Consider the following 27,500-nt stretch of genomic DNA (forward strand, 5'->3'; position numbering starts at 1 on the left):
ATAATAGCAGACGATATTGCCACTCCTATTTGCCATATCTTCAATTTAAGCCTACTAGAAAGTGTCTTTACCCCTTTTACTGGCTCAAATAGCCGACCAATCAGCCTGTTACCAACCCTTAGTAAAGTTTTGGGGAAAATGGTGTTTGACCAGATACGATGCTATTTCACAGTAAACAAATTGACAACAGACTTTCAGCACGCTTATAGGGAAGGACATTCAACAATCACAGCACTTACACAAATGACTGATGATTGGCTGAGAGAAATTGATGATAAAAAGATTGTGGAGGCTGTTTTGTTAGACTTCAGTGTGGCTTTTGACATTATCGATCATAGTCTGTTGCTGGAAAAATGTATGTGTTATGGCTTTACTCCCCCTGCTATGATGTGGATAAAGAGTTACTTGTCTAACAGAACACAGAGGGTGTTCTTTAATGGAAGCCTCTCCAAAAAAATCCAGGTAGAATCAGGAATTCCCCCGGGCAGCTGTCTAGGCCACTTACTTTTTTCAATCTTTACTAACAACATGCCACTGGCTTTGAGTAAAGCCAGTGTGTCTATGTGTGCGGATGACTCAACACTATACATGTCAGCAACACTTAACAAAGAGCTGCAGTTAGTTTCAGAATGGGTGGCAAGGAATAAGTTAGTCCTAAATATTTCTAAAACTAAAAGCATTGTATTTGGGACAAATCATTCACTAAACCCTAAACCTCAGCTAAATCTTGCAATGAATAATGTGGAAATTTAGCAAATTGAGGAGGCTAAACTGCTTGGAGTAACCCTGAATTGTAAACTGTCATGGTCAAAACATATTGATACAACAGTAGCTAAGATGGGGAGAAGTCTGTCCATAATAAAGTGCTGCTCTACCTTCTTAACAGCACTATCAACAAGGCAGGTCCTACAGGCTTTAGTTTTGTGGCACCTGGACTACTGTTCAGTCGTGTGGTCAGGTGCCACAAAGAGGGACTTAGGAAAATTGCAATTGTCTCAGAACAGGGCAGCACAGCTGGCTCTTGGATGTACACAGAGAGCTAACATTAATAATATGCATGTCAATCTATCCTGGGTCAAAGTGGAGGAAAGATTGACTTTATCACTACTTGTATTTGTGAGAGGTATAGACATGTTGAACGCACCGAGCTGTCTGTTTAAACGACTAGCACACAGCTCAGACAACCATGCATACCCCATAACAGAAAGTCTGTTGTCAATTTGTTTACTGTGAAATAGCATTGTATCTGGTCAAACACAATTTTTTCAAAAACTTTACTAAGGGTTGGTAACAGGCTGATTGGTCGGCTATTTGAGCCAGTAAAGGGGGTAAAGACACTTTCTAGTAGGCTTAGATTGAAGATATGGCAAATACGAGTGGAAATATCGTCCGCTATTTTCCTCAGTAATTTGCCATCCAAGTTGTCAGACCCCGGTGGCTTGTCGTTGTTGCTAGACAACAACAAAAATGTAACCTCTTCCACACTCACTTTACGGAATTCAAAATTACAATTCTTGTCATTGATCAACGTACAGTGGATATAAAAAATCTCCCCTGTTAAAATGCCATGTTTTTGTGATGTCAAAGAATGAGACAAAGATAAATCATGTCAGAACTTTTTCCACCTTTAATGTGACCTATAACGTGAACAATTCAATTGAAAAACAAACTGAAATCTTTGAAGGGGGAAAAATTAAAAATTAAAAACTTGCAATAGCCTGGTGGCATAAGTGTTCACACCCTTAAACTAATACTTTGTTGAAGCACCTTTTGATTTTATTACAGCACTCAGTCTTTTGGGGTAGGAGTCTATTAGCGTGGCACATCTTGACGTGGCAATATTTGCCCACTCTTCTTTGCAAAAACGCTCCAAATCTGTCAGATTGCGAGGACATCTCCTGTGCACAGCCCTCTTCAGATCACCCCAGAGATGTTCAATTAGGATTCAGGTCTGGGCTCTGGCTGGGCCATTCCAAAACGTTAATCTTCTTCTGGTGAAGCCATGCTTTTGTGGATTTGGATGTGTGCTTTGGGTCGTTGTCATGCTGAAAGGTGAACTTCCTCTTCATCGTCAGCTTTCTAACGGACGCCTGAAGGTTTTGTGCCAACATTGCCTGGTATTTGGAACTGTTCATAATTCCCTCCACCCTGACTAAGGCCCCGGTTTCCAGCTGAAGAAAAACAGCCCCAAAGAATGATGCTGCCACTACCATGCTTCACTGTGGGTATGGTGTTCTTTGGGTGATGTGCAGTGTTGTTTTGTGCCAAACATACCTTTTGGAATGATGTCCAAAAAGTTCAACCTTGGTTTCATCAGACCATAACACATTTTCCCACGTACTTTTGGGCGACTTGATGTTTGTTTTTGCAAACTCCAGCCGGGCTTGGATGTTTTTCTTTGTAAGAAAAGGCTTCCGTCTTGCCACCCTACCCCCACAGCCCATTCATATGAAGAATACGGGAGATTGTTGTCACATGTAGCACACAGCCAGAAATTCCTGCAGTTCCTTTTAATGTTGCTGTCGGCCTCTTGGAAGCCTCCCTGACCCGTTTTCTTCTCGTCTTTTCATACATTTTGGAGGGATGTCCAGTTCTTGGTAATGTCTCTGTTGTGCCATGTTTTCTCCACTTGATGATGACTGTCTTCACTGTGTTCCATGGTATATGTAATGCTTTGGAAATTATTTTGTACCCTTCTCCTGACTGATATATTTCAACAATGAGATCCCTCCGACGCCTTGGAAGCTTCTCTGCGGACCATGGATTTTTTGCTCTGAGATGCAACTAAGAAAATGTCAGGAAAATCCTACTAGAACAGCTGAACTTTATTTGTGGTGAATCAGAGTCACTTTAAAGGATGGCCGGTGTGTAATGACTTCTATTTAACACGAGTTTGAATGTGATTGGTTCATTCTGAACACAGCCACTCCCCCAGTTATAAGAGGGTGTGCACACTTATGCAACCAGGTTATTGTAAGGTTTTTATTTGTCATTTTTCCCCCTCGAAGATTTCAGTTTGTTTTTCAATTGAATTGTTCACATTATAGGTCACATTAACAGTGGAAAAAGTTCTGACATGATTTAGGCCTGGCTCGCAGTCGGCGTTCCAATTCATCCCAAAGGTGTTCGATGGGGTTGTCCCGTGTAGCTCAGTTGGTAGAGCATGGCGTTTGCAACACCAGGGTTGTGGGTTCGATTCCCATGGGGGGGCAGTATGAAACTGTATGCACTCACTAACTGTAAGTCGCTCTGGATAAGAGCGTCTGCTAAACGACTAAAATGTAATGTAAAAATGGTTGAGGTCAGGGCTCTGTGCAGGCCAGTCAAGTTCTTCCACACTGATCTCGACAAGCCATTTCTGTATGGATCTCGCTTTCTAAAACGGGGGCATTGTCATGCAGAAACAGGAAAGGGCCTTCCTGAAACTGTTGCCACAAAGTTGGAAGCACAGAATCGTCTAGAATGTCATTGCTGTAGTGTTAAGATTTCCCTTCACTGGAACTAAGGTGCCCGAACCATGAATAACAGCCCAAGACCATTATTCCTCCTCCACCAAACATTACAGTTGGCACTACGCATTGGGGCATAGTAGCATTCTCCTGGCATCCGCCAAACCCATATTTGTTTGTTGGACTGTCAGACGGTGAGGCGTGATTCATCACTCGAGAGAACGCGTTTCCACTGCTCCAGAGTCCAATGGTTGCGAGCTTTGGACCACTCCAGCCGACGCTTGGCATTGCGCATGGTGATCTTAGGCTTGTGTGTGGCTGCTCGGCCATGGAAACCCATTTCATGAAGCTCCCGACGTACAGTTCTTGTGCTGAAGTTGCTTCCAGATGCAGTTTGGAACAGACAATTTTTACGCGCTTCAGCACTTGGTTGTCCCGTTCTGTGAGCTTGTGTGGCCTACCACTTCGTGGCTGAGCCGTTGTTGCTCCTAGACGTTTCCACTTCACAATAACAGCACTTACAGTTGACCCGGGGCAGCTCTAGCAGGGCAGAAATTTGACGAACTGACTTGTTGGAAAGGTGGCATCCTATGACAGTGCCATGTTGAAAGTCACTGAGCTCTTCAGTAAGGCCTTTCTACTACCAATGTTTGTCTATGGAGATTGCATGGCTGTGTGCTCGATTTTATACACCTGTCAGCAACGGGTATGGCTGAAATAGCCGAATCCACTAATTTGAATGGGTATCCACATACTTTTGTATGCTGACATCAATCTAATTATCATTGTTTAGATTTGCAATGTTTTATTTTATACATGATTGGGTTTGTATTATACCGTATACTGTACACAATCATTCTGACAGATTTGAAGTTTGAGATTCGGATGTTGACTACAGTTGAGTATGTTTCAACATCAAGTTGATGTTTACAATCTTGGATCTACAAAGTGGCGACCATCTTCTGTTGAGGACATCTGTTGGAAGAATGCCTAGAATTTCGGTTCTGATTAAAATCTAAATCTGTAAATATTTGTTCACCACAAGACCGTGAACATGTGTTGGAGTTAGAGTCTTTCAGACTGACATGACATCACTGGGAAAGCACTGAGTTAGTTACTAAATCTGGCAGGTGAACATCAGCAGGATGTTCAATTGTCTTAATGCATCCCTCAAATCCGAAACTGTACGACCACTTCACAATTTAAGCAACATCAGACAACTTTATCATTCAGAAAAACGTCACATACTATCTCTCAAATCCTGGACTACACTAACCTCTGTCTGTCTTTATTTATTTACATTTGAGTCATTTAGCAGACGCTCTTATCAAGAGCAACTTACAGGAGCAATTAGGGTTAAGTGTCAGTGGGTGCTGTAGGTGGGTGTGGTGCAGGAATCAGGCGCAGGACGCAGAAACTTAGTCCAAAAGACTTTAGTGAACAATCACTTAGAACACGAGCCAAAAAGCCCGGAGGCGAGAAAATACGCACACAGGCGTAAAACAAAATGCGCACTAACATGTGTGAGAACCCTCTCCAAACAGAGGAGGAAACAACGAAGCACAGACAACCAACAGTAGCGCAATCACACACAACACCTGAAAAACACAACGAGAACTTATAGGACAATAATGAACGCTAAACGATAACAGGTGTACAACATCAAGACAAAACCAAACGAACATCGAAACATACAACGGTGGCAGCTAGTACTCCGGAGACGACGACCGCCAAAGCAAGGCAGCCTCGGCCGAAACATTAAGTGCCTTGCTCAAGGGCACATCGACAGATTTTTCACCTAGTCGGCTCGGGGATTAGAACCAGCAACCTTTCGGTTACTGGCACAACGCTCTTAACCACTAAGCTACCTGCCGCCCAGTCCGTAGTCAGAATTACCACTAACAAATGGCTACCCGGACTATTTGCATTGACCCCCCCTTTTTTTTACCTTGCTGCTACTCGTTGTTTATTATCTATGCATAGTCACTTTACCCCTACCTACATTGACTCGGTACCGGTACCCCCTGAATATAGCCTCGTTATTGTTATTTTATTGTTACTTTTTTTTTTTTTTACTTTAGTTTATTTAGGCAATATTTTCTTAACTCTTATTTTTTCTTAACTGCATTGTTTGTTAAGGGCTTGTAAGTCAGCATTTCACGGTAAGGTCTCTACACCTGTTGTATTCGGCGCATGTGGCAAATAACACTTGATTTGACTTGATTTGAACCATACAGTGAAATCACTGGGAAAGCTTGAGAGAAAGTCTGGCACTGCAGGTTTTGGATGTGTGTTGAGTTATGGTGTAATTGTGGATTTGAAGCTTAGGAACATCCCGCTACCCAACTCTCACTGACCCCATCGCCCCCTGACCCCATCACCCCCTGACCCCATCACACCCTGACCCCATCGCCCCTGACCCCATCGCCCCCTGACCCCATCGCCCCTGACCCCATCACCCCTGACCCCATCACCCCCTGACCCCATCGCCCCTGACCCCACCACACCCTGACCCCATCTCCCCCTGACCCCATCACCCCCTGACCCCATCACCCCCTGACCCCATCGCCCCTGACCCCATCGCCCCCTGACCCCATCACACCCTGACCCCATCGCTCCCTGACCCCATCGCCCCTGACCCTATCGCCCCCTGACCCCATCGCCCCCTGACCCCATCACACCCTGACCCCATCGCCCCCTGACCCCATCGCCCCCTGACCCCATCGCCCCCTGACCCCATCGCCCCCTGACCCTATCGCTCCCTGACCCTATCGCCCCCTGACCCCATCGCCCCCTGACCCCATCGCCCCTGACCCCATCACCCCCTGACCCCATCGCCCCTGACCCCATCTCCCCCTTGTCATACCTGGGGTCTGATAGCACCCTGTGTGCTCTATCCCCTCTACCTTCCAATTACATGGAGCTTCAATGGAAGCTCTACTTCAAAGGTGTTACACCGTAAACACAGATGCTGCACCCACACACACATATTTAATCTCTCAGCTTGTTTCATGTTGTCAGTGTTTTCATCAGGAACAGATAAAGTACCTTACACAGTTCCTGTTTTTATAGAAAAGTGAGGACATCAACAGTGAACATGTAAGGGAACGGTTCAATCTAAGGATATCATTTACAGTGTCTTTCCTCTCAGGCTGTGTGGGAGAGTAATCACAGATGTCCTTTATGCCTCCACCCTATGATGAATATACAGTTCACCTGTCAATCAGCTTCCCCTTACAGTACTGTCATACAGTTCACCTGTCAATCAGCTTCCCCTTACAGTACTGTCATACAGTTCACCTGTCAATCAGCTTCCCCTTACAGTACTGTCATACAGTTCACCTGTCAATCAGCTTCCCCTTACAGTACTGTCATACAGTTCACCTGTCAATCAGCTTCCCCTTACAGTACTGTCATACAGTTCACCTGTCTATCAGCTTCCCCTTACAGTACTGTCATACAGTTCACCTGTCAATCAGCTTCCCCTTACAGTACTGTCATACAGTTCACCTGTCAATCAGCTTCCCCTTACAGTACTGTCATACAGTTCACCTGTCAATCAGCTTCCCCTTACAGTGTGTGTTCAGTACAATGTGGCATCATGAGGAAGGAAAATTATGTGGATATATTGAAGCAACATCTCAAGACATCAGTCAGGAAGTTAAAGCTTGGTCGCAAATGGGTCTTCCAAATGGACAATGACCCCAAGCATACTTCCATAGTTGTGGCAAAATGGCTTAAGGACAACAAAGTCAAGGTATTGGAGTGGCCATCACAAAGCCCTGACCTCAATCAAATAGAAAATGTGTGTGCAGAACTGAAAAAGCATGTGCGAGCAAGGAGGCCTACAAACCTGACTCAGTTACACCAGCTCTGTCAGGAGGAATGGGCCAAAATTCACCCAACTTATTGTGGGAAGCTTGTGGAAGGCTACCCGACGCGTTTGACCCAAGTTAAACAATTTAAAGGCAATGCTACCGAATACTAATTGAGTGTATGTAAATTTCTGACCTACTGGAAATGTGATGAAAGAAATAAAATCTGAAATAAATCATTATCTCTACTATTATTCTGACATTTCACATTCTTAAAATAAAAGTGGTGATCCCAACTGACCTAAGACAGGGAATTTGTACTAGGATTTACATGTCAGGAATTGTGAAAAACTGAGTTTAAATGTATTTGGCTAAGGTGTATGTAAACTTCCGACTTCAACTGTATGTGTTAGGGAATAATTTGCTCGTCAGGTGAGAGTGTAATGTCTAGTGATGGGGGAAAAAAATGTTTACATTTACATATCGGGATGCTATTTTTGACGATATTTCATATCATTTTGACAATATTGCAATATAATTATTGCGCTAGGTGGCCATAACTTCACCACTCCGGTAAGTTTCCTTCATAGCTTCTCTTTAGCTAGTCATCCCTTTGGTCTCCATGACATCAGAACTTGTCACGGCTCTCTGTCCCTCTGCAATGTGTTTGGACCGTGGAATCACAATAAAACCACAGTATCGAATCGCAATGCATATAGAGTTGTGAGAATCACAATACATGTCGGAACGGCACCCACGTATCGTGATAATATCATATCGTATGAGGTCCCTGGCAATTCCCAGCCCTTCATTGGACACTGTGTTAACAAACCTCCAAACGAGCTTCAATGCCATACAACAATCCTTCAGTAGCCTCCAACTGCTCTTAAACACTAGTAAAACTAAATGCATGCTTTTCAATCGAACGCTGCTGGCACCCGCCCACCCGACTAGAATCACCACTCTCGACGGGTCTGACCTAGAGTATGTGGACAACTACAAATACCTAGGTGTCTGGTTAGACTGTAAACTCAACTTCCAGACTCACATAAAGAATCTCCAATCCAAAGTTAAATCTAGAATCGGCTTCCCTATTTCGCAACAAAGCCTCCTTCACTCATGCTGCCAAACATGCCCTCGTAAAACTGACTATCCTACCGATCCTTGACTTCGGGCGATGTCATTTACAAAATAGCCTCCAACACTCTACTCAGCAAATTGGATGTAGTCTATCACAGTGCCATCCGTTTTGTCTCCAAAGCCCCATACACTACCCACCACTGTGACCTGTACGCTCTTGTTGGCTGGTCCTCACTACATGTTCGTCGTCAAACCCACTGGCTCCAGGCCATCTATAAATCACTGCTAGGCAAATCCCGCCTTATCTTAGCTCATTGGTCACCATAGCAGCACCCACCCGTAGTCTGCGCTCCAGCAGGTATATCTCACTGGTCATTCCCAAAGCCAACACCTCCTTTGGCCGCCATTCCTTCCAGTTCTCTGCTGCCAATGACTGGAACGAATTGCAAAAATCTCTGAAGCTGGAGACTCTTATCTCCCTCAATAACTTTAAGCATCAGTTGTCAGAGCACCTTACCGATCACTGCACCTGTACACAGCCCATCTGAAATTAGCCCACCCAACTACCTCATCCCTATATTGTTATTTATTTTGCTCTTTTGCACCCCAGTATCTCTATTTGCACATAATCTCTTGCACATCTAGCATTCCAGTGTTAATACTATTGTAATTATTCTGCACTATAGCCTATTTACTGCCTTACCTCCATAACTTGCTACATTTGCACACACTGTATATATATTTTCTGTTGTATTTCTGACTTTGTTTTTTTACCCCATATGTAACTCTGTGTTGTTGTTGTTTTTTTGTTATTGCACTACTATGCTTTATCTTGGCCAGGTCGCAGTTGTAAATGAGAACCTGTTCTCAACTGGCTTACCTGGTTAAATAAAGGTGGAAAAAAAATTAAAAAAAATAAAAAATACCAAAAAAAAAAAAAAATAGTAATGTCCCATGTGTCAACTCCACCTTCTGATTGATATGATGTTTACTGGTTCCATACGGCAATCACTGTAATGGGAGATGTTGCATGTCAGGTCAGCTTTTGTATGAGAGTGTTATCACTCATATATCCCATATCTCAACTCCACCTAATAATATATGATATACCGATTAAATGTATACTGCCATACACTACTGTGTTCAGTACATATGTCTATAAACCCCTCCCTGCAGTACCGACTCTATGTAGTACCCACTCTATGTAGTACCCACTCTATGTAGTACCCACTCTATGTAGTACCGACTCTATGTAGTACCCACTCTATGTAGTACCCACTCTATGAAGTACCCACTCTATGTAGTACCCACTCTATGTAGTACCCACTCTATGTAGTACCCACTCTATGTAGTACCCACTCTATGTAGTACCGACTCTATGTAGTACCCACTCTATGTAGTACCCACTCTATGTAGTACCCACTCTATGTAGTACCGACTCTATGTAGTACCCACTCTATGTAGTACCCACTCTATGTAGTACCCACTCTATGTAGTACCGACTCTATGTAGTACCGACTCTATGTAGCCCCCACTCTATGTAGTACCCACTCTATGTAGTACCCACTCTATGTAGTACCCACTCTATGTAGTACCCACTCTATGTAGTACCCACTCTATGTAGTACCCACTCTATGCAGTACCCACTCTATGCAGTATCCACTCTATGTAGTACCCACTCTATGTAGTACCCACTCTATGTAGTACCCACTCTATGTAGTACCCACTCTATGTAGTACCCACTCTATGTAGTACCCACTCTATGTAGTACCCACTCTATGTAGTACCCACTCTATGTAGTACCCACTCTATGTAGTACCGACTCTATGTAGTACCCACTCTATGTAGTACCCACTCTATGTAGTACCCACTATATGCAGTACTGACTCTATGTAGTACCCACTCTATGTAGTACTGACTCTATGTAGTACTGACTCTATGTAGTACCCACTCTATGTAGTACCCACTCTATGTAGTACCCACTCTATGTAGTACCCACTATATGTAGTACTGACTCTATGTAGTACCCACTCTATGTAGTACTGACTCTATGTAGTACCCACTCTATGTAGTACCCACTCTATGTAGTACCCACTCTATGTAGTACCCACTCTATGTAGTACCCACTCTATGTAGTACCCACTCTATGTAGTACCCACTCTATGTAGTACCCACTCTATGTAGTACCCACTCTATGTAGTACCGACTCTATGTAGTACCCACTCTATGTAGTACCCACTCTATGAAGTACCCACTCTATGTAGTACCCACTCTATGTAGTACCCACTCTATGTAGTACCCACTCTATGTAGTACCGACTCTATGTAGTACCCACTCTATGTAGTACCCACTCTATGTAGTACCCACTCTATGTAGTACTGACTCTATGTAGTACCCACTCTATGTAGTACCGACTCTATGTAGTACCGACTCTATGTAGTACCCACTCTATGTAGTACCCACTCTATGTAGTACCCACTCTATGTAGTACCCACTATATGTAGTACCCACTCTATGTAGTACCCACTCTATGTAGTACTGACTCTATGTAGTACCCACTATATGTAGTACTGACTCTATGTAGTACCCACTCTATGTAGTACCCACTCTATGTAGTACCCACTCTATGTAGTACCCACTCTATGTAGTACCCACTCTATGTAGTACCCACTCTATGTAGTACCCACTCTATGTAGTACCCACTCTATGTAGTACCCACTCTATGTAGTACCACTCTATGCAGTACCTGACTCTATGTAGTACCCACTCTATGTAGTACTGACTCTATGTAGTACCGACTCTATGTAGTACCCACTCTATGTAGTACCCACTCTATGTAGTACCCACTCTATGTAGTACCCACTCTATGTAGTACCGACTCTATGTAGTACCCACTCTATGTAGTACCTGACTCTATGTAGTACCCACTCTATGTAGTACTGACTCTATGTAGTACTGACTCTATGTAGTACCCACTCTATGTAGTACCCACTCTATGTAGTACCCACTCTATGTAGTACCCACTCTATGTAGTACCCACTCTATGTAGTACCCACTCTATGTAGTACCCACTCTATGCAGTATCCACTCTATGTAGTACCGACTCTATGTAGTACCCACTCTATGTAGTACCCACTCTATGTAGTACCCACTCTATGTAGTACCCACTCTATGTAGTACCCACTTCTATGTAGTACCCACTCTATGTAGTACCCACTCTATGTAGTACCCACTCTATGTAGTACCCACTCTATGTAGTACCCACTCTATGTAGTACCCACCTATGTAGTACCCACTATATGTAGTACCCACTCTATGTAGTACCCACTCTATGTAGTACCGACTCTATGTAGTACCCACTCTATGTAGTACCCACTCTATGTAGTACCCACTCTATGTAGTACCGACTCTATGTAGTACCCACTCTATGTAGTACCCACTCTATGTAGTACCCACTCTATGTAGTACCCACTCTATGTAGTACCCACTCTATGTAGTACCCACTCTATGTAGTACCCACTCTATGTAGTACCCACTCTATGTAGTACCCACTCTATGTAGTACCCACTCTATGTAGTACTGACTCTATGTAGTACCCACTCTATGTAGTACCCACTCTATGTAGTACCCACTCTATGTAGTACTGACTCTATGTAGTACCCACTCTATGTAGTACTGACTCTATGTAGTACCCACTCTATGTAGTACCCACTCTATGTAGTACCCACTCTATGTAGTACCCACTCTATGTAGTACTGACTCTATGTGAGTACCCACTCTATGTAGTACCCACTCTATGTAGTACCCACTCTATGTAGTACCCACTCTATGTAGTACCCACTCTATGTAGTACCCACTCTATGTAGTACCCACTCTATGTATTAACAGAAGAATGTGAGACGTGAGTATGACTGTCAGGTGAGTGACAGAGAGCATTCCTGAGAGGATTTCAAGTGTATCTGTTACCTATCCCATAATATTCACGGCTGGTACGGACCTTGACTGACAGGTTGCCATGACGATCCCATGGGGGCTGTAGAACTGCTGATGTGTTGTTAATCTCTTGGCCAAACCCACATATCCATTACGAACACACACACACACACACACACACACACACACACACACACACACACACACACACACACACACACACACACACACACACACACACACACACACACACACACACACACACACACACACACACACACACACACACACACACACACACACACACACACACACACACACACGTACACACGCACACACACACACACACACACACACACACACACACACACACACACACACACACACACACACACACACACACACACACACACACACACACACACACACACACACACACACACACACACACGTGCACGCATACACACACACACACGTACACACACACGTACACACACACACAGACACACACACACACAGCACAGACAGGGGTTTAGTGGGCTCTACTCTCTCCTGTTCAGACAAAGGGCCATTCAATGACCTCCCAAATAATTGTGGGTTTTGCTCCAAAATTGGCATTCTTGGTTCATAATTCATCTTCTGAAGAGGAGGAGGAGGAGGCTGAGGAGGAGGGAGAGGAGGGGGAGGAGGAGGGGAGGGGGGGATGAAGATGAGGGGGAGGGGAGGGGGGAGGAGGGAGGCAGTGATAGCCCCGGCCGCGGCATGCCTTGGCCTTTGTTGGAGGTGATCAAAACAATGTCAGTCACAGACTTCAATGAACCTCAGAAATTGTTATTTCTCTCTCTCTCCCTCTCTCTCTCTCTCTTCCCCCCTCTCCCTCTCTCTCCCTCTCCCTCTCTTTCTCTCTCCTTCTCTCTCTCTCTCTCTCTCTCTCTCTCTCTCTCTCTCTCTCTCTCTCTCTCTCTCTCTCTCTCTCTCTCTCTCTCTCTCTCTCTGCTGGGCCGCCCCCTGGGGCTCTCCCACACTGCTTACACGGCCCACCCTGGGAGCACGACTGGGAGCACAGACCACCCTGGGAGCACGGCCCACACTGGGAGCACGACTGGGAGCACGGCCCACCCTGGGAGCCGCAGGTGGAGAACTTTAAGTGTACAAAATAAATAGAATACCCACAATAGGGGTGTAAACCAACACGGCATGCCAAGACTTTCTTCCCTCCAAAACTCTTAGAAGCTTCAATAAAACACTTAACAGTTAAAAGCTTCAGAGAAGGGAGGCGCTGAAATATGCAGCTTCATTTTGACAGTAAACTGTGTGTGGATGGGCAGTACTCTGAAACAACAACACAAAGTCATTATGAGAAAAGTGTGCACATTTTTTTGGGGGGGGCCATTGTGCCAGTTTTCTTCAAACAAAAACACTTTATTAGCTTGTTATTAAAAGTGATGTAAAAGTATACTACATCAATGCAGTTTCCTGAATAAATGAGTTGCGTTACACCGACTCACGTGTCAAATTCATGCATCAACATGAATAAGTTGCATCTCTAATAACTAATTCATATAGTAACATATGGGCAAAACAACTGACTGTTATTGCTCTCTTTAACCATTAATACTGGTCGTCACCTGCTGTATCACAGGAAGGTCTGACAATCAGCCTCCAGCTAGCTAACCCTCCATCTGATACACCGTCTAACGTTACACTACACTGCTGCTCTGAGTCCCTAATCAGGGCTGGCCACATCAAGGCTCCACACAGTCACAGTCAAGACAATAGGCTAGGCTATCAGTGACAGCACTAGCTGACCACAGTGCTAATGTAACCACCAGCTAACCAGCCCCCCCGCTGCAAGCCTGCAGCCTCCACAAAGGGAAAGTAACAAAACAGCACCGACAGATGTTTGTCATCAGTTAGTTCATAGGTTGACGTTTCAAAGTTCATGTTTCCCCCATTTTTACCTTTTGGTCCCATGCATTCTCGCCATCCCCCCTCAGAGAGAGATAGTCTTACAACTTACAGATCAACGCAATTGACTGTAGGTAAAACTCAAAAGTACAAGTCCGCATGCAGCTAAACAAAGCAACTGATTGTAGATCTTTTCTGCATAACAGATAGCAGCTGTACAGTAGTTGTATGGTAGTTGCAGCTCACCTGTACTCCGGTGGGTCCGTGTGTGCGAGGCAGGCGGCTAGTTTGTACTGCCCCTTTTCAGCTCCTCAGGGCTCCCCCTTCTTCCTCTCTCTGGGACGGACTCTCTCTCTCTCTCTCCCCCTCTCTCTCTCTCTCTCTCTCTCTCTCTCTCTCTCTCTCTCTCTCTCTCTCTCTCTCTCTCTCTCTCTCTCTCTCTCTCTCTCTCTCTCTCTCTCTCTCTCTCTCTCTCTCTCTCTCTCTCTCTCTCTCTCTGTCTCGCTCTCTCTCTCTCTCTCTCTCTCTCTCTCTCTCTCTCTCTCTCTCTCCCTCTCCCTCTCTCTCTCTCTCTGTCTCGCTCTCTCTCTCTCTCTCTCTCTCTCTCTCTCTCTCTCTCTCTCTCTCTCTCTCTCTCTCTCTCTCTCTCTCTCTCTCTCTCTCTCTCTCTCTCTGTCTCGCTCTCTCCCTCTCTCTCTCTCTCTCTCTCTCTCTCTCTCTCTCTTTCTCCCTGAGCAGGACTCTCTCTCTCTCTCTCTCTCTCTCTCTCTCTCTTCTCTCTCTCTCTCTCTCTCCTCCTGTTCCCTCGATTGAATCAGACAGAGAGGAAAGAGAGAAAGAGAGAAAGGGAGGGGAGGGCAGTCGTATTTGGAGCACAGTAGGCTCTTTGTCTGGCCTCCTGTTCATATGGTTTCTTTCAAGCTTGCATAGTGAACACATTATGCCATCATATATTTTCATATTCAACACAGGGATGTATGGGGGAACCTTGGAGGGAGCCCCCTCTTCTCTCTCCATCCCCCATTTTCTCTTTTTAACAACGTTTTTTCCCTCCATAAAGCTCAGGGACAAGAATCTGCCAAACAAATCATAAAATCTATACGCAAGGAAATCCAACACTAATGTGGTACCAAAGACCAAGCCTTAAGAGCCTGTTGTTTACATGGTTCCCTGACTGTTGTGAGTTACAGAACAAGAACAGTTATCACCGTCGCGGATAGAGGAGCATTTCCTCTAGAGATTTAGATCTGGAGACAGACATAAACCACGGGACAGAAGGACCTTACAGATAGGGGTTATCATGCATGTGACTGGGGAGGAAGACCATCACAATAACTCATGGCCTGCGTCTCAAATGGCACCCTAGTCCCCATATAGTGCACTACTTTTCACCAGGGCCTTTTGTAGGGAAATAGGGTGCCATTTGGGATGCAAGCAAGGTCAGTAATACATGAGAAGGTTTAGCTGAAGCTTGAGATGAGGACAGTAACTCATAGTTAGTTATACATGAGAAGGGTTAGCTGAAGGTTAGGGGAGGACAGTAACTCATAGTTAGTTATACATGAGAAGGGTTAGCTGAAGGTTGAGATGAGGACAGTAACTCATACTTAGTTATACATGAGAAGGGTTAGCTGAAGGTTAGGGAGGACAGTAACTCATAGTTAGTTATACATGAGAAGGGTTAGCTGAAGGTTAGGGGAGGACAGTAACTCATAGTTAGTTATACATGAGAAGGGTTAGCTGAAGGTTGAGATGAGGACAGTAACTCATAGTTAGTTATACATGAGAAGGGTTAGCTGAAGGTTAGGGGAGGACAGTAACTCATAGTTAGTTATACATGAGAAGGGTTAGCTGAAGATTAGGGGAGGACAGTAACTCATAGTTAGTTATACATGAGAAGGGTTAGCTGAAGGTTGAGATGAGGACAGTAACTCATAGCTAGTTAAACATGAGAAGGGTTAGCTGAAGGTTAGGGGAGGACAGTAACTCATAGTTAGTTATACATGAGAAGGGTTAGCTGAAGGTTAGGGGAGGACAGTAACTCATAGTTAGTTATACATGAGAAGGGTTAGCTGAAGGTTAGGGGAGGACAGTAACTCAAAGCTAGTTATACATGAGAAGGGTTAGCTGAAGGTTGAGATGAGGACAGTAACTCATAGTTAGTTATACATGAGAAGGGTTAGCTGAAGGTTAGGGGAGGACAGTAACTCATAGCTAGTTATACATGAGAAGGGTTAGCTGAAGGTTAGGGGGAGGACAGTAACTCATAGTTGGTTATACATGAGAAGGGTTAGCTGAAGGTTAGGGGAGGACAGTAACTCATAGTTAGTTATACATGAGAAGGGTTAGCTGAAGGTTAGGGGGAGGACAGTAACTCATAGTTAGTTATACATGAGAAGGGTTAGCTGAAGGGTTGGGGAGGACAGTAACTCGTAGTTAGTTATACATGAGAAGGGTTAGCTGAAGGTTAGGGGGAGGACAGTAACTCATAAGTTAGTTATACATGAGAAGGGTTAGCTGAAGGTTAGGGAGGACAGTAACTCATAGTTAGTTATACATGAGAAGGGTTAGCTGAAGGTTAGGGGGAGGACAGTAACTCATAGTTAGTTATACATGAGAAGGGTTAGCTGAAGGTTAGGGGAGGACAGTAACTCATAGTTAGTTATACATGAGAAGGGTTAGCTGAAGGTTAGGGGAGGACAGTAACTCATAGTTAGTTATACATGAGAAGGGTTAGCTGAAGGTTAGGGGAGGACAGTAACTCATAGTTAGTTATACATGAGAAGGGTTAGCTGAAGGTTAGGGGAGGACAGTAACTCATAGTTAGTTATACATGAGAAGGGTTAGCTGAAGGTTAGGGGAGGACAGTAACTCATAGTTAGTTATACATGAGAAGGGTTAGCTGAAGGTTAGGGGAGGACAGTAACTCTAGTTAGTTATACATGAGAAGGGTTAGCTGAAGGTTAGGGGAGGACAGTAACTCGTAGTTAGTTGTACATGAGAAGGGTTAGCTGAAGGTTAGGGGAGGACAGTAACTCATAGTTAGTTATACATGAGAAGGGTTAGCTGAAGGTTAGGGGAGGACAGTAACTCATAGTTAGTTATACATGAGAAGGGTTAGCTGAAGGTTAGGGGGAGGACAGTAACTCATAGTTAGTTATACATGAGAAGGGTTAGCTGAAGGTTAGGGGAGGACAGTAACTCATAGCTAGTTATACATGAGAAGGGTTAGCTGAAGGTTGAGGGGAGGACAGTAACTCATAGTTAGTTATACATGAGAAGGGTTAGCTGAAGGTTAGGGGAGGACAGTAACTCATAGTTAGTTATACATGAGAAGGGTTAGCTGAAGGTTAGGGGGAGGACAGTAACTCATAGTTAGTTATACATGAGAAGGGTTAGCTGAAGGTTAGGGGAGGACAGTAACTCATAGTTAGTTATACATGAGAAGGGTTAGCTGAAGGTTAGGGGAGGGACAGTAACTCATAGTTAGTTATACATGAGAAGGGTTAGCTGAAGGTTAGGGGGAGGACAGTAACTCATAGTTAGTTATACATGAGAAGGGTTAGCTGAAGGTTAGGGAGGACAGTAACTCATAGTTAGTTATACATGAGAAGGGTTAGCTGAAGGTTAGGGGAGGACAGTAACTCATAGTTAGTTATACATGAGAAGGGTTAGCTGAAGGTTAGGGAGGACAGTAACTCATAGTTAGTTATACTGAGAAGGGATTAGCTGAAGGTTGAGGAGGACAGTAACTCATAGCTAGTTATACATGAGAAGGGTTAGCTGAAGGTTAGGGGACAGGATAGAAGGTTAGGGGGAGGACAGTAACTCATAGCTAGTTATACATGAGAAGGGTTAGCTGAAGGTTAGGGGAGGACAGTAACTCATAGTTAGTTATACATGAGAAGGGTTAGCTGAAGGTTAGGGGAGGACAGTAACTCATAGTTAGTTATACATGAGAAGGGTTAGCTGAAGGTTAGGGGAGGACAGTAACTCATAGCTAGTTATACATGAGAAGGGTTAGCTGAAGGTTAGGGGAGGACAGTAACTCATAGTTAGTTATACATGAGAAGGGTTAGCTGAAGGTTGAGAGGGAGGACAGTAACTCATAGTTAGTTATACATGAGAAGGGTTAGCTGAAGGTTAGGGGAGGACAGTAACTCATAGCTAGTTATACATGAGAAGGGTTAGCTGAAGGTTAGGGGAGGACAGTAACTCGTAGCTAGTTATACATGAGAAGGGTTAGCTGAAGGTTGAGTGAGGACAGTAACTCATAGTTAGTTATACATGAGAAGGGTTAGCTGAAGGTTAGGGGAGGACAGTAACTCATAGTTAGTTATACATGAGAAGGGTTAGCTGAAGGTTAGGGGAGGACAGTAACTCATAGTTAGTTATACATGAGAAGGGTTAGCTGAAGGTTAGGGAGGACAGTAACTCATAGTTAGTTATACATGAGAAGGGTTAGCTGAAGGTTAGGGGAGGACAGTAACTCATAGTTAGTTATACATGAGAAGGGGTTAGCTGAAGGTTAGGGGGAGGACAGTAACTCATAGTTAGTTATACATGAGAAGGGTTAGCTGAAGGTTGAGGGAGGACAGTAACTCATAGTTAGTTATACATGAGAAGGGTTAGCTGAAGGTTAGGGGAGGACAGTAACTCATAGTTAGTTATACATGAGAAGGGTTAGCTGAAGGTTGAGAGGAGGACAGTAACTCGTAGTTAGTTATACATGAGAAGGGTTAGCTGAAGGTTAGGGGAGGACAGTAACTCATAGTTAGTTATACATGAGAAGGGTTAGCTGAAGGTTAGGGGAGGACAGTAACTCATAGTTAGTTATACATGAGAAGGGTTAGCTGAAGGTTAGGGGAGGACAGTAACTCATAGTTAGTTATACACGAGAAGGGTTAGCTGAAGGTTGAGGTGAGGACAGTAACTCATAGTTAGTTATACATGAGAAGGGTTAGCTGAAGGTTAGGGGAGGACAGTAACTCATAGCTAGTTATACATGAGAAGGGTTAGCTGAAGGTTAGGGGAGGACAGTAACTCATAGTTAGTTATACATGAGAAGGGTTAGCTGAAGGTTAGGGGAGGACAGTAACTCGTAGTTGGTTATACATGAGAAGGGTTAGCTGAAGGTTAGGGGAGGACAGTAACTCATAGTTAGTTATACATGAGAAGGGTTAGCTGAAGGTTAGGGGAGGACAGTAACTCATAGTTAGTTATACATGAGAAGGGTTAGCTGAAGGTTGAGATGAGGACAGTAACTCATAGTTAGTTATACATGAGAAGGGTTAGCTGAAGGTTAGGGGAGGACAGTAACTCATAGCTAGTTATACATGAGAAGGGTTAGCTGAAGGTTAGGGGAGGACAGTAACTCATAGTTAGTTATACATGAGAAGGGTTAGCTGAAGGTTGAGGGAGGACAGTAACTCATAGTTAGTTATACATGAGAAGGGTTAGCTGAAGGTTAGGGGAGGACAGTAACTCATAGTTAGTTATACATGAGAAGGGTTAGCTGAAGGTTAGGGGAGGACAGTAACTCATAGTTAGTTATACATGAGAAGGGTTAGCTGAAGGTTAGGGGGAGGACAGTAACTCATAGTTAGTTATACATGAGAAGGGTTAGCTGAAGGTTAGGGGGAGGACAGTAACTCATAGTTAGTTATACATGAGAAGGGTTAGCTGAAGGTTAGGGGGAGGACAGTAACTCATAGTTAGTTATACATGAGAAGGGTTAGCTGAAGGTTAGGGGGAGGACAGTAACTCATAGTTAGTTATACATGAGAAGGGTTAGCTGAAGGTTAGGGGAGGACAGTAACTCAAGTTAGTTATACATGAGAAGGGTTAGCTGAAGGTTGAGTGAGGACAGTAACTCATAGTTAGTTATACATGAGAAGGGTTAGCTGAAGGTTAGGAGGACAGTAACTCATAGTTAGTTATACATGAGAAGGGTTAGCTGAAGGTTAGGGGAGGACAGTAACTCATAGTTAGTTATACATGAGAAGGGTTAGCTGAAGGTTGAGATGAGGACAGTAACTCATAGTTAGTTATACATGAGAAGGGTTAGCTGAAGGTTGAGATGAGGACAGTAACTCATAGTTAGTTATACATGAGAAGGGTTAGCTGAAGGTTAGGGGGAGGACAGTAACTCATAGTTAGTTATACATGAGAAGGGTTAGCTGAAGGTTAGGGGGAGGACAGTAACTCATAGTTAGTTATACATGAGAAGGGTTAGCTGAAGGTTAGGGGAGGACAGTAACTCATAGTTAGTTATACATGAGAAGGGTTAGCTGAAGGTTAGGGGAGGACAGTAACTCGTAGTTGGTTATACATGAGAAGGGTTAGCTGAAGGTTAGGGGAGGACAGTAACTCATAGTTAGTTATACATGAGAAGGGTTAGCTGAAGGTTAGGGGAGGACAGTAACTCATAGTTAGTTATACATGAGAAGGGTTAGCTGAAGGTTAGGGGAGGACAGTAACTCATAGCTAGTTATACATGAGAAGGGTTAGCTGAAGGTTGAGATGAGGACAGTAACTCATAGTTAGTTATACATGAGAAGGGTTAGCTGAAGGTTGAGATGAGGACAGTAACTCATAGCTAGTTATACATGAGAAGGGTTAGCTGAAGGTTGAGAGGAGGACAGTAATTCATAGTTAGTTATACATGAGAAGGGTTAGCTGAAGGTTAGGGGAGGACAGTAACTCGTAGTTGGTTATACATGAGAAGGGTTAGCTGAAGGTTAGGGGAGGACAGTAACTCATAGTTAGTTATACATGAGAAGGGTTAGCTGAAGGTTAGGGGAGGACAGTAACTCATAGTTAGTTATACATGAGAAGGGTTAGCTGAAGGTTAGGGGGAGGACAGTAACTCATAGTTAGTTATACATGAGAAGGGTTAGCTGAAGGTTAGGGGAGGACAGTAACTCATAGTTAGTTATACATGAGAAGGGTTAGCTGAAGGTTAGGGGAGGACAGTAACTCGTAGTTAGTTATACATGAGAAGGGGTTAGCTGAAGGTTAGGGGAGGACAGTAACTCATAGTTAGTTATACATGAGAAGGGTTAGCTGAAGGTTAGGGGAGGACAGTAACTCGAAGTTAGTTATACATGAGAAGGGTTAGCTGAAGGTTAGGGAGGACAGTAACTCATAGTTAGTTATACATGAGAAGGGTTAGCTGAAGGTTAGAGGAGGACAGTAACTCATAGTTAGTTATACATGAGAAGGGTTAGCTGAAGGTTAGGGGAGGACAGTAACTCATAGTTAGTTATACATGAGAAGGGTTAGCTGAAGGTTAGGGGAGGACAGTAACTCATAGTTAGTTATACATGAGAAGGGTTAGCTGAAGGTTAGGGGGAGGACAGTAACTCATAGTTAGTTATACATGAGAAGGGTTAGCTGAAGGTTGAGATGAGGACAGTAATTCATAGTTAGTTATACATGAGAAGGGTTAGCTGAAGGTTAGGGGAGGACAGTAACTCGTAGTTGGTTATACATGAGAAGGGTTAGCTGAAGGTTAGGGGGAGGACAGTAACTCATAGTTAGTTATACATGAGAAGGGTTAGCTGAAGGTTAGGGGAGGACAGTAACTCATAGTTAGTTATACATGAGAAGGGGTTAGCTGAAGGTTAGGGGGAGGACAGTAACTCATAGTTAGTTATACATGAGAAGGGGTTAGCTGAAGGTTAGGGGGAGGACAGTAACTCATAGTTAGTTATACATGAGAAGGGTTAGCTGAAGGTTAGGGGAGGACAGTAACTCATAGTTAGTTATACATGAGAAGGGTTAGCTGAAGGTTAGGGGAGGACAGTAACTCATAGTTAGTTATACATGAGAAGGGTTAGCTGAAGGTTAGGGGAGGACAGTAACTCATAGTTAGTTATACATGAGAAGGGTTAGCTGAAGGTTGAGATGAGGACAGTAACTCATAGTTAGTTATACATGAGAAGGGTTAGCTGAAGGTTAGGGGAGGACAGTAACTCATAGCTAGTTATACATGAGAAGGGTTAGCTGAAGGTTAGGGGAGGACAGTTACTCATAGTTAGTTATACATGAGAAGGGTTAGCTGAAGGTTGAGATGAGGACAGTAACTCATAGTTAGTTATACATGAGAAGGGTTAGCTGAAGGTTAGGGAGGACAGTAACTCATAGTTAGTTATACATGAAGAGTTAGCTGAAGGTTAGGTGAGGACAGTTAACTCGCGATGCAGTGCCCATGAGCAAGGGCTAGCTGAAGGTTAGAGAAGACAACTCATAGTTAGTTATACATGAGAAGGGTTAGCTGAAGGTTAGGGGAGGACAGTAACTCATAGTTAGTTATACATGAGAAGGGTTAGCTGAAAGTTGAGATGAGGACAGTAACTCATAGTTAGTTATACATGGGAAGGGTTAGCTGAAGGTTGAGAAGGACAGTAACTCATAGTTAGTTATACATGAGAAGGGTTAGCTGAAGGTTAGGGGAGGACAGTAACTCATAGTTAGTTATACATGAGAAGGGTTAGCTGAAGGTTAGGGGAGGACAGTAACTCATAGTTAGTTATACATGAGAAGGGTTAGCTGAAGGTTAGGGGGAGGACAGTAACTCATAGTTAGTTATACATGAGAAGGGTTAGCTGAAGGTTAGGGGAGGACAGTAACTCATAGTTAGTTATACATAGAAGGGTTAGCTGAAGGTTAGGGGGAGGACAGTAACTCATAGTTAGTTATACATGAGAAGGGTTAGCTGAAGGTTAGGGGGAGGACAGTAACTCATAGTTAGTTATACATGAGAAGGGTTAGCTGAAGGTTAGGGGGAGGACAGTAACTCATAGTTAGTTATACATGAGAAGGGTTAGCTGAAGGTTGAGATGAGGACAGTAACTCATAGTTAGTTATACATGAGAAGGGTTAGCTGAAGGTTAGGGGAGGACAGTAACTCATAGTTAGTTATACATGAGAAGGTTTAGCTGAAGGTTGAGATGAGGACAGTAACTCATAGTTAGTTATACATGAGAAGGGTTAGCTGAAGGTTAGGGGAGGACAGTAACTCATAGTTAGTTATACATGAGAAGGGTTAGCTGAAGGTTAGGGGGAGGACAGTAACTCATAGTTAGTTATACATGAGAAGGGTTAGCTGAAGGTTAGGGGAGGACAGTAACTCATAGTTAGTTATACATGAGAAGGGTTAGCTGAAGGTTAGGGAGGACAGTAACTCATAGTTAGTTATACATGAGAAGGGTTAGCTGAAGGTTAGGGAGGACAGTAACTCATAGTTAGTTATACATGAGAAGGGTTAGCTGAAGGTTAGGGGAGGACAGTAACTCATAGTTAGTTATACATGAGAAGGGTTAGCTGAAAGTTGAGATGAGGACAGTAACTCATAGTTAGTTATACATGAGAAGGGTTAGCTGAAGGTTAGGGGAGGACAGTAACTCATAGCTAGTTATACATGAGAAGGGTTAGCTGAAGGTTGAGATGAGGACAGTAACTCATAGTTAGTTATACATGAGAAGGGTTAGCTGAAGGTTAGGGGAGGACAGTAACTCATAGTTAGTTATACATGAGAAGGGTTAGCTGAAGGTTGAGATGAGGACAGTAACTCATAGCTAGTTATACATGAGAAGGGTTAGCTGGAGGTTAGGGGAGGACAGTAACTCATAGTTAGTTATACATGAGAAGGGTTAGCTGAAGGTTGAGATGAGGACAGTAACTCATAGTTAGTTATACATGAGAAGGGTTAGCTGAAGGTTAGGGGAGGACAGTAACTCATAGTTAGTTATACATGAGAAGGGTTAGCTGAAGGTTAGGGGAGGACAGTAACTCATAGTTAGTTATACATGAGAAGGGTTAGCTGAAGGTTAGGGGAGGACAGTAACTCATAGTTAGTTATACATGAGAAGGGTTAGCTGAAGGTTAGGGGAGGACAGTAACTCATAGTTAGTTATACATGAGAAGGGTTAGCTGAAGGTTTGGGAGGACAGTAACTCATAGTTAGTTATACATGAGAAGGTTTAGCTGAAGGTTGAGATGAGGACAGTAACTCATAGTTAGTTGATACATGAGAAGGGTTAGCTGAAGGTTAGGGGGAGGACAGTAACTCATAGTTAGTTATACATGAGAAGGGTTAGCTGAAGGTTAGGGGAGGACAGTAACTCATAAGTTAGTTATACATGAGAAGGGTTAGCTGAAGGTTAGGGGAGGACAGTAACTCATAGTTAGTTATACATGAGAAGGGTTAGCTGAAGGTTAGGTGAGGACAGTAACTCATAGTTAGTTATACATGAGAAGGGTTAGCTGAAGGTTAGGGGGAGGACAGTAACTCATAGTTAGTTATACATGAGAAGGGTTAGCTGAAGGTTAGGGAGGACAGTAACTCATAGTTAGTTATACATGAGAAGGGTTAGCTGAAAGTTGAGATGAGGACAGTAACTCGTAGTTAGTTATACATGAGAAGGGGTTAGCTGAAGGTTAGGGGGAGGACAGTAACTCATAGCTAGTTATACATGAGAAGGGTTAGCTGAAGGTTGAGATGAGGACAGTAACTCATAGTTAGTTATACATGAGAAGGGTTAGCTGAAGGTTAGGGGAGGACAGTAACTCATAGTTAGTTATACATGAGAAGGGTTAGCTGAAGGTTGAGATGAGGACAGTAACTCTAGCTAGTTATACATGAGAAGGGTTAGCTGGAGGTTAGGGGGAGGACAGTAACTCATAGTTAGTTATACATGAGAAGGGTTAGCTGAAGGTTGAGATGAGGACAGTAACTCATAGTTAGTTATACATGAGAAGGGTTAGCTGAAGGTTAGGGGAGGACAGTAACTCATAGTTAGTTATACATGAGAAGGGTTAGCTGAAGGTTAGGGGAGGACAGTAACTCATAGCTACTGGTCTCTTCTGATCTCCAGTCAGCTCTCTCTTTCTGTCCTAGCCTGGTTCCAGATATTTGTGCTCTCTTGCTAACGTCTATGATCAAAAGTCTGTGACCAAGCTACACCTCACTGTCACTGAACTAAGATTTTCACAGAGATGTAACCACTTTAAAGTGCCACAGAGAACATTAGCAAACAACCTGTCATGTATTGTGGAGTATCCCATGGCTAAATAGTGATATAGGCAAATTTACAGGACATTCAAAGATGGCTGTGTTATTTACAAAAGACACAAACAGACGTGTCTTCTTCCTTTACCCCGTGTCGCTTTGCACTAGGCTGTGAAATATGACAGCCTCTTTGAAATACTGTATCATGAAGCCAAGGCCTTACGTACAGACTACAGTGGACACCATTAGACAGTGGGTTTGGTCCAAGGCCTTACGTACAGACTACAGTGGACACCATTAGACAGTGGGTTTGGTCCAAGGCCTTACGTACAGACTACAGTGGACACCATTAGACAGTGGGTTTGGTCCAAGGCCTTACGTACAGACTACAGTGGACACCATTAGACAGTGGGTTTGGTCTCTTTTGGCCAAGGTGTGAGATTACTATGGGTATAACTTTGAACCATGCTCACACGATGAGTCACATTACTTCACACCACACGACTTGGGTTAGCTTCCCAACCTAATTCCTAGGATTTAGCTCAGCGGGCCAACACAGTCTTGTGGTGCGCAAGAAACTTGAGGTGTCATAAAAAAAAAAATGCTCCCCACTCCCCAACGTAAAAAAAAATATTTTCACGTCTCTTTACATTAATCTAATGGCTGTTGCGCGGTTTGGATGCTGGAATTATATTACAGTGGAGTGGATGAACATGTGCAGAGAGCCTACAGGAGACATGTGAAGTAACTTTATAGATTCATCAGATTAAAACATTGTGACTAGTTGTGTTTATGCCACACATAAAATACATATTTAGGCTATATTGAAGCTGTCACGATCGTCCTGAGAAGAAGTGGACCAATGCGCAGCGTGATGATTGAACATACTTATTTATTTTAATACCACACGAACAAAACAACAAAACGATACGTGACGTCCTTGGTCACAGACACAAACCATACGGAACAAGATCCCACACAAAACAATGCCAAACGGCTACCTAAGTATGGCTCCCAATCAGAGACAACGAGCTACAGCCGTCTCCGATTGGGAGCCACCCTGGCCAACATAGAACTACAAAACTAGAACAAACAAAGAAAACTCACACCCTGGCTCAACATACAAGCGTCCCCAGAGCCAGGGCGTGACAGAAGCATTACGTTCTTGGTCTAGGAATAGCCGTTCGGATCGGAAAGGAGGCAGAACGTGTGTTAAGCTTTCCTGAATAACTGGGCCTGCTGGGAACAGGCCTGTGTGGCCACATTATTATAGGAGGACTGCTGGGAACACAGGCCTGTGTGGCTACATTATTATAGGAGGACTGCTGGGAACACAGGCCTGTGTGGCTACATTATTATAGGAGGACTGCTGGGAACATAGGCCTGTGTGGCTACATTATTAAAGGAGGACTGCTGGGAACATAGGCCTGTGTGGCTACATTATTATAGGAGGACTGCTGGGAACACAGGCCTGTGTGGCCACATTATTATAGGAGGCCTGCTGGGAACATAGGTCTGTGTGGCTACATTATTATAGGAGGCCTGCTGGGAACACAGGCCTGTGTGGCTACATTATTAAAGGAGGACTGCTGGGAACATAGGCCTGTGTGGCTACATTATTATAGGAGGACTGCTGAGAACACAGGCCTGTGTGGCCACATTATTATAGGAGGCCTGCTGGGAACATAGGCCTGTGTGGCTACATTATTATAGGAGGCCTGCTGGGAACACAGGCCTGTGTGGCTACATTATTATAGGAGGACTGCTGGGAACACAGGCCTGTGTGGCTACATTATTATAGGAGGACTGCTGGGAACACAGGCCTGTGTGGCTACATTATTATAGGAGGACTGCTGGGAACACAGGCCTGTGTGGCTACATTATTATAGGAGGACTGCTGAGAACACAGGCCTGTGTGGCCACATTATTATAGGAGGCCTGCTGGGAACATAGGCCTGTGTGGCTACATTATTATAGGAGGCCTGCTGGGAACACAGGCCTGTGTGGCTACATTATTATAGGAGGACTGCTGGGAACACAGGCCTGTGTGGCTACATTATTATAGGAGGACTGCTGGGAACACAGGCCTGTGTGGCTACATTATTATAGGAGGACTTACAGACAGCGCATCAGTATCAGAAGTGAAAAACAGCCAGACTGTCCTGCTACTGTGCCTTTCTAGACCTTATACTGTTCAGAGCAGACCCACAACTGATCCAAATGGAATCAATCGAATTAAACATTCAACGTTCTTTTGCGCTATTATTCAAATTACAATTTTTTCACTGCAGTTTACAGCCT

The 27,500-nt window shown here is 43.9% G+C and overlaps 1 protein-coding gene across 2 annotated transcripts in view; it reads right to left on the bottom strand.

The window, feature by feature from the left end:
* The window catches only part of LOC121538429 (synaptopodin), a 51,755-nt gene extending 37,243 nt beyond the window's left edge, over positions 1-14,512 (bottom strand). For both annotated transcript variants that reach the window (XM_041846429.2, XM_041846419.2), the window contains exon 1: positions 14,432-14,512. The gene's annotated coding sequence lies outside the window, so the exon portion shown is untranslated. The remainder of the gene's footprint in view (positions 1-14,431) is intronic.
* Positions 14,513-27,500: the final 12,988 nt, after the last annotated feature.

The sequence above is a fragment of the Coregonus clupeaformis genome, unplaced genomic scaffold, assembly GCF_020615455.1.
Source record: "Coregonus clupeaformis isolate EN_2021a unplaced genomic scaffold, ASM2061545v1 scaf0004, whole genome shotgun sequence".
NCBI classification, from domain to species: domain Eukaryota; kingdom Metazoa; phylum Chordata; class Actinopteri; order Salmoniformes; family Salmonidae; genus Coregonus; species Coregonus clupeaformis.